Here is an 11,206-nt window from a genome sequence, read left to right on the forward strand (position 1 = left end):
TTAGTTAGCCCAAGGGAACTGGTATATGTGAATCCAGCTACATAGTAAGGTGTAAGAAGTTCAGGCTACACCTCTTAGATTTGCCATAATTGTGGCAAGAACAGGAAAGTTCCACATCCTCAAATCATGAAAGGACAGAGAGAGCATTCGACTTTAGGAACTTTCTGTCACTTGGGTAAGTGGATAGCTCTAATACTGCTTACACATCTCATAAACTTTTGTCTTGTGAAATGGTTCACAGTCTCTCATGAAAGTACAAATATTACATGAGAAGTCCTAACTAAAGCTGTCAAGGGATAACTCTTTAGTTAACCAAACAATATCTTACCACCTTTGTAATCTCTTTCACTTTTTCTAATGATGCTTAATTGAAAAATGCTTATTCCTTAAATTTTTCAAGAACTTCTGGAGACAGGTCTATTCACTTGCTCATTTCTGAAACTGGTTGTGCTAAATGCAGAATAAATCATTCTTTGAGCTGTCTTTCTTCATTTTGAAAGAACCCATAACAGCATCCATATTTAATAAATCACCAGCCTCTAGAACTCTCCACTCTTCATCCATCAGACTATAAGCAATACAATGATTTATCCCCCTATCCATAAATCCAGGCTTTGGAAAGCATTAGAAGACTTTCAGCATGCCGCCTGTTATTCAATACCATCTCAGTTAGATAGAGCTGTTACATAAAACCTTTACAGAGTGAGATTTGCAGATGGATTTCTCTAGTTCTGCTAATGACTCTTCCATCTGTATCATCCCTGTAAGTTTTTCATCTCCAGCTGTACAGGAGATGCAGTCACTTAATGAAACCATAAGGTCTATATGGCACAGAAAGGCATAATTTATATGATGTTTCTCAGTAGAAAAGCATAGTTAATTCTAGTTTCCAGAAACCAAAATTGTAAGGGGGGGGGGGGGGGAGTAATTTACTCCTCCTTTAGTCTTAAGCAAGGTTGGGTTTTTGCTAATTGAGGAGAGGGAACAATTTTGCTAATCAGACAAGTGGAGGAGCATTATTTTAAAGTATATTGTATTACAGTTGGTCTCCTAAAAACATTTTAATTCATATTACCAAAGTTGATAAAAAGGTCTCCTTGGATCTTTTTGTAGACCCAAGGACAGCCCTTATATCCCTCATGTACCTCATTTTGGTTTTACTAAAAAGAACAACTTTGACCAAAACCTGACAGCGGGAGCAGGGACTGCACAATAAAAGGTGAGTCAGGGAAGGAGAAAGCAACTGGTTTTCCTGAACTGGATTTTGCTCATTTACTGCAGGTGCAGGGGTAACTCATTGGAAATGCTAGGGGTCATAAAGAAAATAAAATCTTTATTCAAGGGAATGTATTGTAATGCATGGCTTAAGTGTTTGACTACTACTATGATATGAATGCTAATAATCTGTGACAGGAATACTTATGAAGCTGATAAATGGTAAAGGTAAAAGGATGATGCAGGGAGGAAGTTGTGGAATCAGAGGCACTTGTGGATAAGGGAACCTCTCACGACCAGGGCAAGGAAACAGATACAGGTTGCATGGCGGGGAAACCACCACTGCACCACAAGATGAAGAAGCCATGTCAAGCAAAAAGGAATCATGTGGTAAGATTTGATCTTAAAATTAGTGAGACAGGAGGGAAAAAAGGTATAAAACCCCCACAGAAAACAGGCAGAGGTCAGAGGGAGAGAATAACAAAGAAAAAGGTGCAGGTCTCCCAGGGTGGAGGGAGGGGCTCTATATGTACTTTCATGATATATATACTTATACATGCTATGCTTATGTAGTGGATCAGATTGCTCTAGGACTCTAGTAGCTCCCTGTCACCACTCACAGGGAGACTTCCATACATTGCCAATTTTGTTCTGGAGAAAATTTTCGTCTGTTCTACAGATATATTTGACATACCACTCGGTTTTGGTTTATTTGCATTTTTTCCCTGACAACACTATGTTATTAAAGACAACAGTGAGGAGAAAAGATACATGAAAGCATTGCAACAAATACCAAAGAAGGAGAAGAGATGAGAATGGGGATTTAAAATGACTGTCTCTCCTATATTTCAATGGATGGCAATAGGTGGCAGTGTTAGCACAGGAATTATTTTTTCACTGCTTAAAACCTCGCTCTGAGATTCACAGGCAGCTTCGTTAGTTGTCATTCTGATTTTCTCAGTGGAAGAATTTCAGATTACACTATCTCCAAAGTATGTATTCCCTACATAAGTGTGGAAAGCTAGATGTTTCTTTCCCACCAAAGCTGAAAAATCTTAAGCTTCAAATGCAATTACGTGCCACTAGGAAAATTAAAAAATGTGTGTGAAATATGTTAAACCATGATTGATTAAAAAAACCCCAGACAAATACTGTGTAATGTCCTTAAAGTTGCATTAGGCTTGGTAAATGGTAGAATTTGGAACTGGGCTATGATTTCTTTTTTTTTTTTTTTTAAATTTAAACTTGCTGTTCATGCCTTGGCTGGTTTAACCTTTAGCTGACCTAGTTATTGAACAGGGCAGCTGGTAGCAGCTGAGGAAGTCAATATTTCTCCTTTGTTGATTGCCATTTACTGAGGAGCAAACAGAAACTGGTACAAGGCTGGGCAACACGTGCAGAGGGGAGCCTGCACTGGTGCTGGTACGCACCAGGACCTCAGCAACTCCTGGTGTCCCCAGCCCTGCTGTGCAACCAGCTTCAGTGCCTGATTATAAATGCATGCCAAAAAAAAGAAATTGGGGAGTGGGCTAGTGGAATGCAGGGACAGCTGGCCTGGCCTCCTGGCCAGTAGCCTCCTGTTCCTTGTTGCGTGCACTACAGAGAGGAAGTGATGTGGAGACAATCAGCAACAGGAAAATTCCCGTACAATCCTATGTCACGACTGTGAGGAGCACGGACAAAGATGTATTTCAAAGGTAAGTGGTCAAATGCTGGAACACTGCCATAGCACTGCATGCGAAGCTGGGAGACAGTGCTGGCACTGTGATGGCACCATGGTGATGCTGTGAGCTGGCACTGAGACCCAACAGTGAGTGGTGGGTGGCAAATGCTGCGTGGCAACTCCTACACAAACTGGGGAAGCTGGGGTTTATGGTGAAGGCTATAATTAAAAATATTCATAAGAAGAAAAGTATAAACAAAAGGTAACCTGCTAATTTAAATGACCCAGTCATAGGTTTTGATCCTGAAGACACTAAACACCTTGGGGCTGTCTTGACTTCGTGGCTTATAGCAACGTTCTGCCAATATCATGTATACCCAACATATCAGTGCAACAGTGTTCTGTACTTGAGATCCTGGTTGTGTGTTTCTGTTCTGAAGTATAGTCCCTCTTGTGCAACTGTACAGTTCCTCCTGAGCGTTGGGATTTTTTTTGGCACAATTTGAACAGCACAACCTCCAAAAGTATCTGAACTTGCACAAGCAGCGCTTTATGCTGGTCCAGTTTCTATTTAGTTATACCCCGCTAATACAACTCAGCTGTCGTGTACATCACCAATGAGCTCACTCCAACAGTCTTTACACTCTGTAAGTTGTTCCTTCAGTGCTTTATGATCTTTCCCACTCCCCCCAGCTGATATTTCAGCTCCGTCTTCGCCTCCTGGTTTTACTGTGGCTCTCTCCAGCCACAGTGTGACAAGGAGCAACATTTGCCCTGGGGAATTTGAACAAAATGAATCCTAATACTGCAAGGGTTGTGTATATTTGCCAGAGACCTACACTTTAGCAGCTAAATCCTGTCTTCTTTTACTCCTGCAGCTAGTCCTGCTTTTTAACTGGTACAAAACTTTTTAACTGGTATAAAACCTATTTTTTATCCCACTGAGTATGGCTGCACAATGGAACCAAGGCACACTGCTTTATTGTGTCAGCAAATTTCTCATTTTTCAGGGAGCAGAGTTTGTGGCTCCTGGAAAATACAGGTCTTTCAGTGACTGAGGCTGAGCTTGCCGGCATTCTGTTTACGTCCATATTCTGCTTGTTGCCAGATTAGGATAGAAAAGAAATACAAGCAAAGTTGTTCAACACAGACAAGGGCTCACTGTGCCCTGTCCTCTTTTTCCACTGAACAAACTTTGGAAAGGCCATGAGAGGTAGTGAGCTAATATTAAAATGCACCAAGAATTAAAGCCAGCCATTGAAATGAACAAGAACTTACCTGTGCGTTGCAGCACACATTTTTCCATGCAACAAAAAAGAAAAAAAGAGGAAAAGAGCAAATAGTTAATGTTTCAGTGGTAGAGAGCAAGAGAGAAGAAGGCAAAATCTCTGTTGAATAAATCAATTAAATTTATGTACGCTGTTTGTACTCCATTTACAGTGTTCAACTTTCTAAGCAGTAAGTTTAGCTGAAGGAAATATTTGTGCAAAAGTGCATATTAAAGAAAAATAATGAAAAATAAATTATAAAAATGTCAGTGGTTATGTATACTTTAAGGGAGCTACTACAATGCAGTGCCAGAGTAAAACATCAAGTAATCAACACCTTTTAAGCTGCAAATATGAAATCTTTACAGCAAATTGTTTTTCCTGGGGATTTGTACTTCAGTAATTATGTGGTGAAATTTAGCAAAAGCTTTCACTATCAGATAAACTCAAGCCAAATTTGCAAACAGAAATATGCACTAGTGAAGTTTTTATCTTTTCAAAAAGATGTAATGAGGCATAAACATCTATGAAATATGTTTGACTTGAAAATCCTATTGAGCCAAAGCTCTGCAAAGTCAAAGGCAATTAGCTGCCTGGTCCAGAGGGTACCTAGCACCACTGATGACTCTCCGTGTCTCAGCTCAGATCCAGCCACACCAGTATTTCTATCCAGGTACAGATTAGGGGATTTTTGGTTAATGTACATTTAAGATTAGAATGTGATCATTTAAAAATACAAATATACCTGCTGACAATGGAAAAAGGCAAGAGAAGGGTGCTAAAAATATCAGTGCTTGAAATCTCAGCATAATCAAGCTGCAGCCTGGAGTGACTGGATAAGAGAGTTCGATGAGTGCTTGCCTTGGAGACGTGCTTTGGTGCTGCCTGATTACAGGTACACGGAAAACTCTTGGAATTCCTGAAACTTCAACCCTTCCCTGAGACCGTCACCTTCCACTCCACCTGAGCTATCTACCTGCAATTCATATTGATTCAAGTGCTTTTTCTTCAGCTAGGAGGAAGAATATGGCATATCCACCTAGGCCGCAACAACTAATGCTGTCTGTCCTTTTTGCTGCTGAGGTAAATCTGTATTGATAAAGTGTTTGCAAATGCCTTCCTACAAACTCCCACAGCAATTCCACTAATAGCTGGTTGCTGTTAACAGGCTGTCAGCATGGCATCAACAGTTTACTCTGCTGAGGACCAAAATGTTTTAATCTAACTCATGTTCTTGGCTGTAATATGACGGTACATAACAGGAATGCAATCAGTGTGACATTCTGGTCAGAACAGCTGATCAAATGTCTCTCCTCACATTAAAATATAAGAACTATAATTTTTTTCTCCCAAAAGAAAGAAAAAAAAGCAGCCAGGTATAATTATGAAGATGCTCCTGTTAATCTGGCAATTTTGTGCTTAAGGTTTTTATATTTTCATATATGATGGAATTCTCTAAATAATGATACTTGAATTAATGATTGTATTAGATTTAGTTAGGCAGTGCCCTGTTTATTGGAGATCTGTGCCTGTGGAGCAGTAACTAAGTTTCTTCTAAGTCCCATCAGTTCCTTGCTAATAAGGGAGCAGGTGACTAGTGCAAAAGGTTACTTTGGTTTAAAAGTTTACATATGCAACTCCTGAATGAGTTTTAGTGCAAGATTAAGAATTTATTCCATAAGTTTAAAATCTGTAGAAGGCTGAAAAGCATTCACACAAATTATCTCCTTAAAAGCAGTATTCGCTTCCTCTATCACCACTGAAAAGGCACGGGGTTCCCTATAGCGCTGCTATAGGGTGCAATCTTACGGCAGCTGGGGAGGACCAAGGTCTTGTGCAGAATGGCTGTAGGTTCTGTTGCCAGTCACATAAGCTGTCCCTCAGTGACTTGTCATGAGCAGCCATCTCAGGCGCAACATACATGGAGAAACAAAGCATATTTGCTAGTACCTGTTTTCTGAATCTTTGCTGACTGCCAAATATTTTTCAGTGGGTTAGAGGGAGACCACGTCACAGAGAGATGCTGTTTCTTTGCTGTCATCCATCCATCATCTAAATTAGGTGGTTTTTAAATGTTTAATCACCAAAGTATCAAAGCCTTTCTCTGCCCAGTCATGCTCTCTGGTTATGGAGCCCCAAAATGATGGGAATCACAGATTGAGGTTTGTGTGGAGTTAGAAGTGGATGGACAAACTCAGAATCAAGCCTCCTCCATAATGACAGACTGATAAATCACGTCTGTTTTCCTCTACAATGCAAAGAGGGAAAAAGCAAAAGAATGACCTAATTTAGTCATCAAGATGTATGGTGTGACAGAAGAGTGTTCCTAAAAACGCACATAAAATGTAAATCCATCTTTCCTGTAAGTGCCTGGGCAACAGTTGACTTCTGTGACTCACTTAAGAGAAATTCCATGGGAAAAAAGTTTAGGCTTTCTCTGGGATGAAAAGAAAAAGAGTAAATGATATAAACGGTGATTGTAAAGCAAATCCCTGCCTAATATCCCCTGTCTGCACTATATGAAAAGCAAACACAGCCAGTAAAATTTCAAGTGCTGCAGTAAGTTTGCTGTCTTTGAGAGGTGAAGAGTACGCACACAAACAGAGCTCAGTTTTGAAGGTCAGCCTGAGAGCACTGATCCTTTTCAAAAGAGAGAGGGAGTGCATCTCATCTGAGGCTCTTGGCATGCTGGCTGAAAATCATGGATATTTAACCAGTAGCTTTTTCCTTACTCCAATCAGATGTTGGTCTGATGTGGAGTAATCTACAGCAGAGTCATGGCCAAAATATCTTCCCCAATTGGCCGCAGGGAGAAACAGCCAGGGTGGAAAAAGTGTGTGGATGGCCTACGTGCAGTTGAGTTCAAATGCACAGCGTTTGTTTATGGAAGCTTATATTCAGCTTCACCATCAGCTGTGTCAATTATAGTCCTAGAGCATAAGGGGAACAAAATGCTAGAATTATGTTTGAGAACTAGAGAATTATTTGTAATAATTCAACTGAACAAATGCATATTTATATACAGCAAGCTGGGCTGCTCACAAACAGCAGACAGAAAATATGAAGAGCAGGATTAAACGGTCTACTCTTACTATAACAACAAGACTCTTCATCCTCTCTGACACTGATTTGGAAAAAGACACAAAAGGTACCAAGAAGAAAAAGAGGTTGCAACTGAGATTTTGCAGAAGCCTGGCTTTAGCGACCTATGAGTTTTCTTGAATTTCTGTGATTTTTTCTGCCTTTATCTTGTCTTTGTTTTCCTTCGGAAATTGCATCATAGCGCTCTCTCTGGCTTTGGTAGCTACTTCAAGCATGGTTCAATTTAAAGATTATATTATGTTTTGGGAGTAAGTGATTTCGATTCTTTGGATTGGAAAGCTGGGGAGGTTATCACTATTATCTCTAAGGGGTAACATGAATAGACTGTGGCAATACTAATACCTCTTTATATAGTGATTTGAGGAGTCCTGATGGCTCAGTAAATATTTAATAATAGTCTCAACATCATCATTCAGATTGCTAGTCCCCTGCTAGCCCAGGTGGTGCTCAGTAGGCTTTTGCAGACTGTCACTACAATGCTGTGCACAATGTGTCTGACACTCCTCTGGAGTCCAACAATACCAAAATTACCAAACTGATAGCAATAATAAAATCAAATTAATAATAATCTGCTGGGATTACTTAATATTCCTGTCTGAGGAAAGATGTTCACTAAACATCTTTTATCTTGAAAAACTTTCAAAGGTGTTTATAATATGGATGTGCTACTTAGGGGAAGGCAAGGTCGAAAAAAAAAATTGCCTTGCCTTTGGATGAGAAACTAATAACGTCTGTAGTAGTTCCTAGTTTCTTGCACGTGGTACAATTTCAAAATCACTTTCATGGACACTATTTTGAGAACTGGAAACCATGGCTTTTATGTTATCTGGCAGCTTGAAATCTTTCAGATGGCACTAACCTCCAGGGGCCTGATGCAACAACTCCTTTGATCTGCCTTCAGTTTAGGTACAAACACTCCAACTGGCTAGCATAAAAATACACGCTAAGTGAGAGGATTAAGTGATCCAAAGTCTTGGGATCTGATTCTTGCATCTCATGAAGCAACAACTTCAAAAGGATCTTGAAAAAAAGATGAAGGCCACATGACTGGAAACACTGGACTCATGGCTGAATGCGTTTACCAAAGGGCTGGAAAGGCGTGTTGATGTCTCTGAGCACTGTTCCAGGTTGGAGCAGATTGGCGGACTTAGAAATGGTTGAGTCATCTCCACACAGAGCTGGCAGAACAGAAGATTATACACAAAAAAAGGGTACTGAGCTAAAGATAGTCACACGTCCCTGTCATCAAACACAGAGAATGAAGTATGTATGGACCTGCAGAGCTTTTATACTGAGACTGGGCTAATACAGTACTAATACAGCTCTGGCTACATTTCATGAGCATATTTTGGTAGAAAAAGTGAAGCAGCATCTTGAAAATGAGGATACATGAAAGGGAAATAATACGAAAATGACTGGTGTAAAGGATGTTTTTTGTTTACAATTTGTATCAAATCTATCTGGTTAGAAACAACTTAGTAGCCTAACACAAATGTTTACATAGCCTTTCCAAGCAGAGTAACAAAAGTAGCGTTGCTGATTTTTTTTTCCTGAATCAGGTGTACAAAACCCACTCTGGGAACCCAAATGCAAGAATAAGTAGTATCGATATTCCCCACTACACGTGGGGAGCATTACAGCTGAGCCACAGTGAGTTCTGCAGGCCTTATTTCAGCCGAATTCTGAATTCTAGCAGGCAGAATGTAAGCACAATGAGACAGCCACACGAATAAGACTTTCCTGTAAGTAAGGGTTTTGCAGAGGTGATAATTTGCGAAGTAGCTGCCTGTCAGAGTCAGATATAGAGGCTATAAGGTTTTCCTTATTTCTTTCTGGCTGCATCAAAGAACGTTGTTAATGTGTAAATATCTCAAAGGCAAGAATACCCTTACATTGGTACAGAGATACAAGGAAAAGGGACTTGTGTCTACCCCATTTCTTTGCTATGACAACAGGATGGCTTTTACCTGGCCATTTACTAGGAGCGTCCTGGGGATGTGTGCTCTGTGCCTACCAAGTTTCCCTCCTCCTTTAGGTACCCTGGAATAGAGGCTGCCTGCACAGTTTATCTGAGGATGCTGTTGAGTATTGTGATTTCTACTCTTCTAAACCCTACGAAAATGATTTTGGCTACAGCCTTATATACTACATGTATCCTCTTGATGGAGTGAAGAAAGACTGAGGAAGGGGGAAGAGTGGAAGAACACAGTGACCTAGGCTCGTCAGCATGTGATGCTCAGGCTATGTGCAATTTTGGCCACTTTCTTAATTCTGCTTGGGATTTTATGAACAGTCATTCACAGTGCTGGAGCACTGATAGGCTACTTGTGACTCCTGCTATTTATTCAGCACGATGTTCCTCCCCATTCTGGAGGAGTTTGCTGCCTTCTTCCAATACATAAAGTAAGTTTGTTTAGTTTTCTTTAAATAGGAAGGAATTTCATTCCATCATATTCCCTAATGTAGAATCAATCTGTATGTTGCCTTGAACAGTACAGGCTTCGGATTATCTGGAAGTGAAGCAGCCAGATCACCTCTGAAACTAGTGTCCTAAAGTCCAGACTACAGGAGCAAGATGTACTGCCAATGTCAGGTTGCGCCAACCTTGACAAGTCATCAGAATTGTCTTAGCTAGAGACTTCATCTTCCCGAGCATCCAAACTAAAGCAGCACAAACTGCAGTCTCTGAGAAATTATTTCAAAGATTCAAAGTAGCCATCCTTCTGGCTTCTGTTGAGTGATGTGCTAAAAAATAATTAAATTTCCAAATCTTTTGAAAAGAGCCCTCTTGAGGATCTATTGGAAGTTCTCAATTTATTTCAGTCATTCCCTGAACAGCAGATAGGCGAGTTGTCTTGAATGCAGAGTGGATCACATTTATCTGAACTATGCTGCTATTCAAAGCTTGCTTCCTCTGTGCCCCTTCCCGTGTAAGCTGAGAACAGTCAAGCTCCCAGCCTTAAAAAAAGGCATGTGTGCTTTTGCTCACTGGCCTAAGAAGTACAGTCAAGAAGAAGCATCCAGACTGAATGCATTTCACTTTCACAGCACACAGCCTGAAACCTGAAACTTTTTCATTGCTTCAGTAACTCCTGGCCATTTTAGTGTTAAAGGTCTGAATCTGTTCCGCTCTCACACGCTCCTACCAGTCACTGAGTTAAGTGATTAAGTACGGTAGTGTGGGTTAACAGTTGTGACCCCTGCTCTGCAGAGAAAGTTTTCTAGTAGCGATCTGAATGTAACCTCCCTTCGTATCCCTTTTTACCAAATAAAACTATGTGCACATGCAATGCAAGATGGAGAAGAGGATGAGAAAAAAAAGCCTCAAAGGCAGTGTTTAGCTCCTGTATGTTTCTAAGCTTGAAAGCACTTTCTCCTACTGATTCAGTCGTGAGATTTTCTTGCTTTCTTGCTTGTGTCAGGGACACTGCTCACAACCTCAACTTTCCTGGTAACTGTATTTAACTGTTCATTTACAGATAGTATTTTTACTTTCCACGCCTTATTTTTATTGGCTGCCACCTCTTTTTCCCTGTAAAAGGTTTTCTTGTCAAGAGGCAAAATAGTTAGGTATTGCAAAGCCATATGATATTTTGACCAACCAGAGAGGCACTAAATTAAGTAAGATCTGTGGCTCTTAGCTTTTCCTCACCTTTCCTGTGGTCGCTCTTTCACACAATGTCTGCTGAAAAGTGGAAGTTGGAAGGCTCTGTGCAAGGGGACTTTACCAGCAGCAAAATAATGGCCAGCCCATCTCCTTTCTTTCTCTCTCGAATCCAGTGCTCCAGAAATGCTGCCAGAACTTGTTCTGGGGCCATCTGGGATTCCTCATTTAGATCATACAGGAAGTAGGAAATAAGACTAATTTAATGGCCATTTTGTTATAAATCAAACGAAATTACTAAAAAGACCTACCTGTCAAAATTAGGTTTTGTCAGACAGCAGTTTCTATTTACCT

The sequence above is a fragment of the Nipponia nippon genome, unplaced genomic scaffold (assembly GCF_047370975.1).
Source record: "Nipponia nippon isolate SJK-2023a ecotype South Korea unplaced genomic scaffold, ASM4737097v1 scaffold_7, whole genome shotgun sequence".
Classification (NCBI taxonomy): domain Eukaryota; kingdom Metazoa; phylum Chordata; class Aves; order Pelecaniformes; family Threskiornithidae; genus Nipponia; species Nipponia nippon.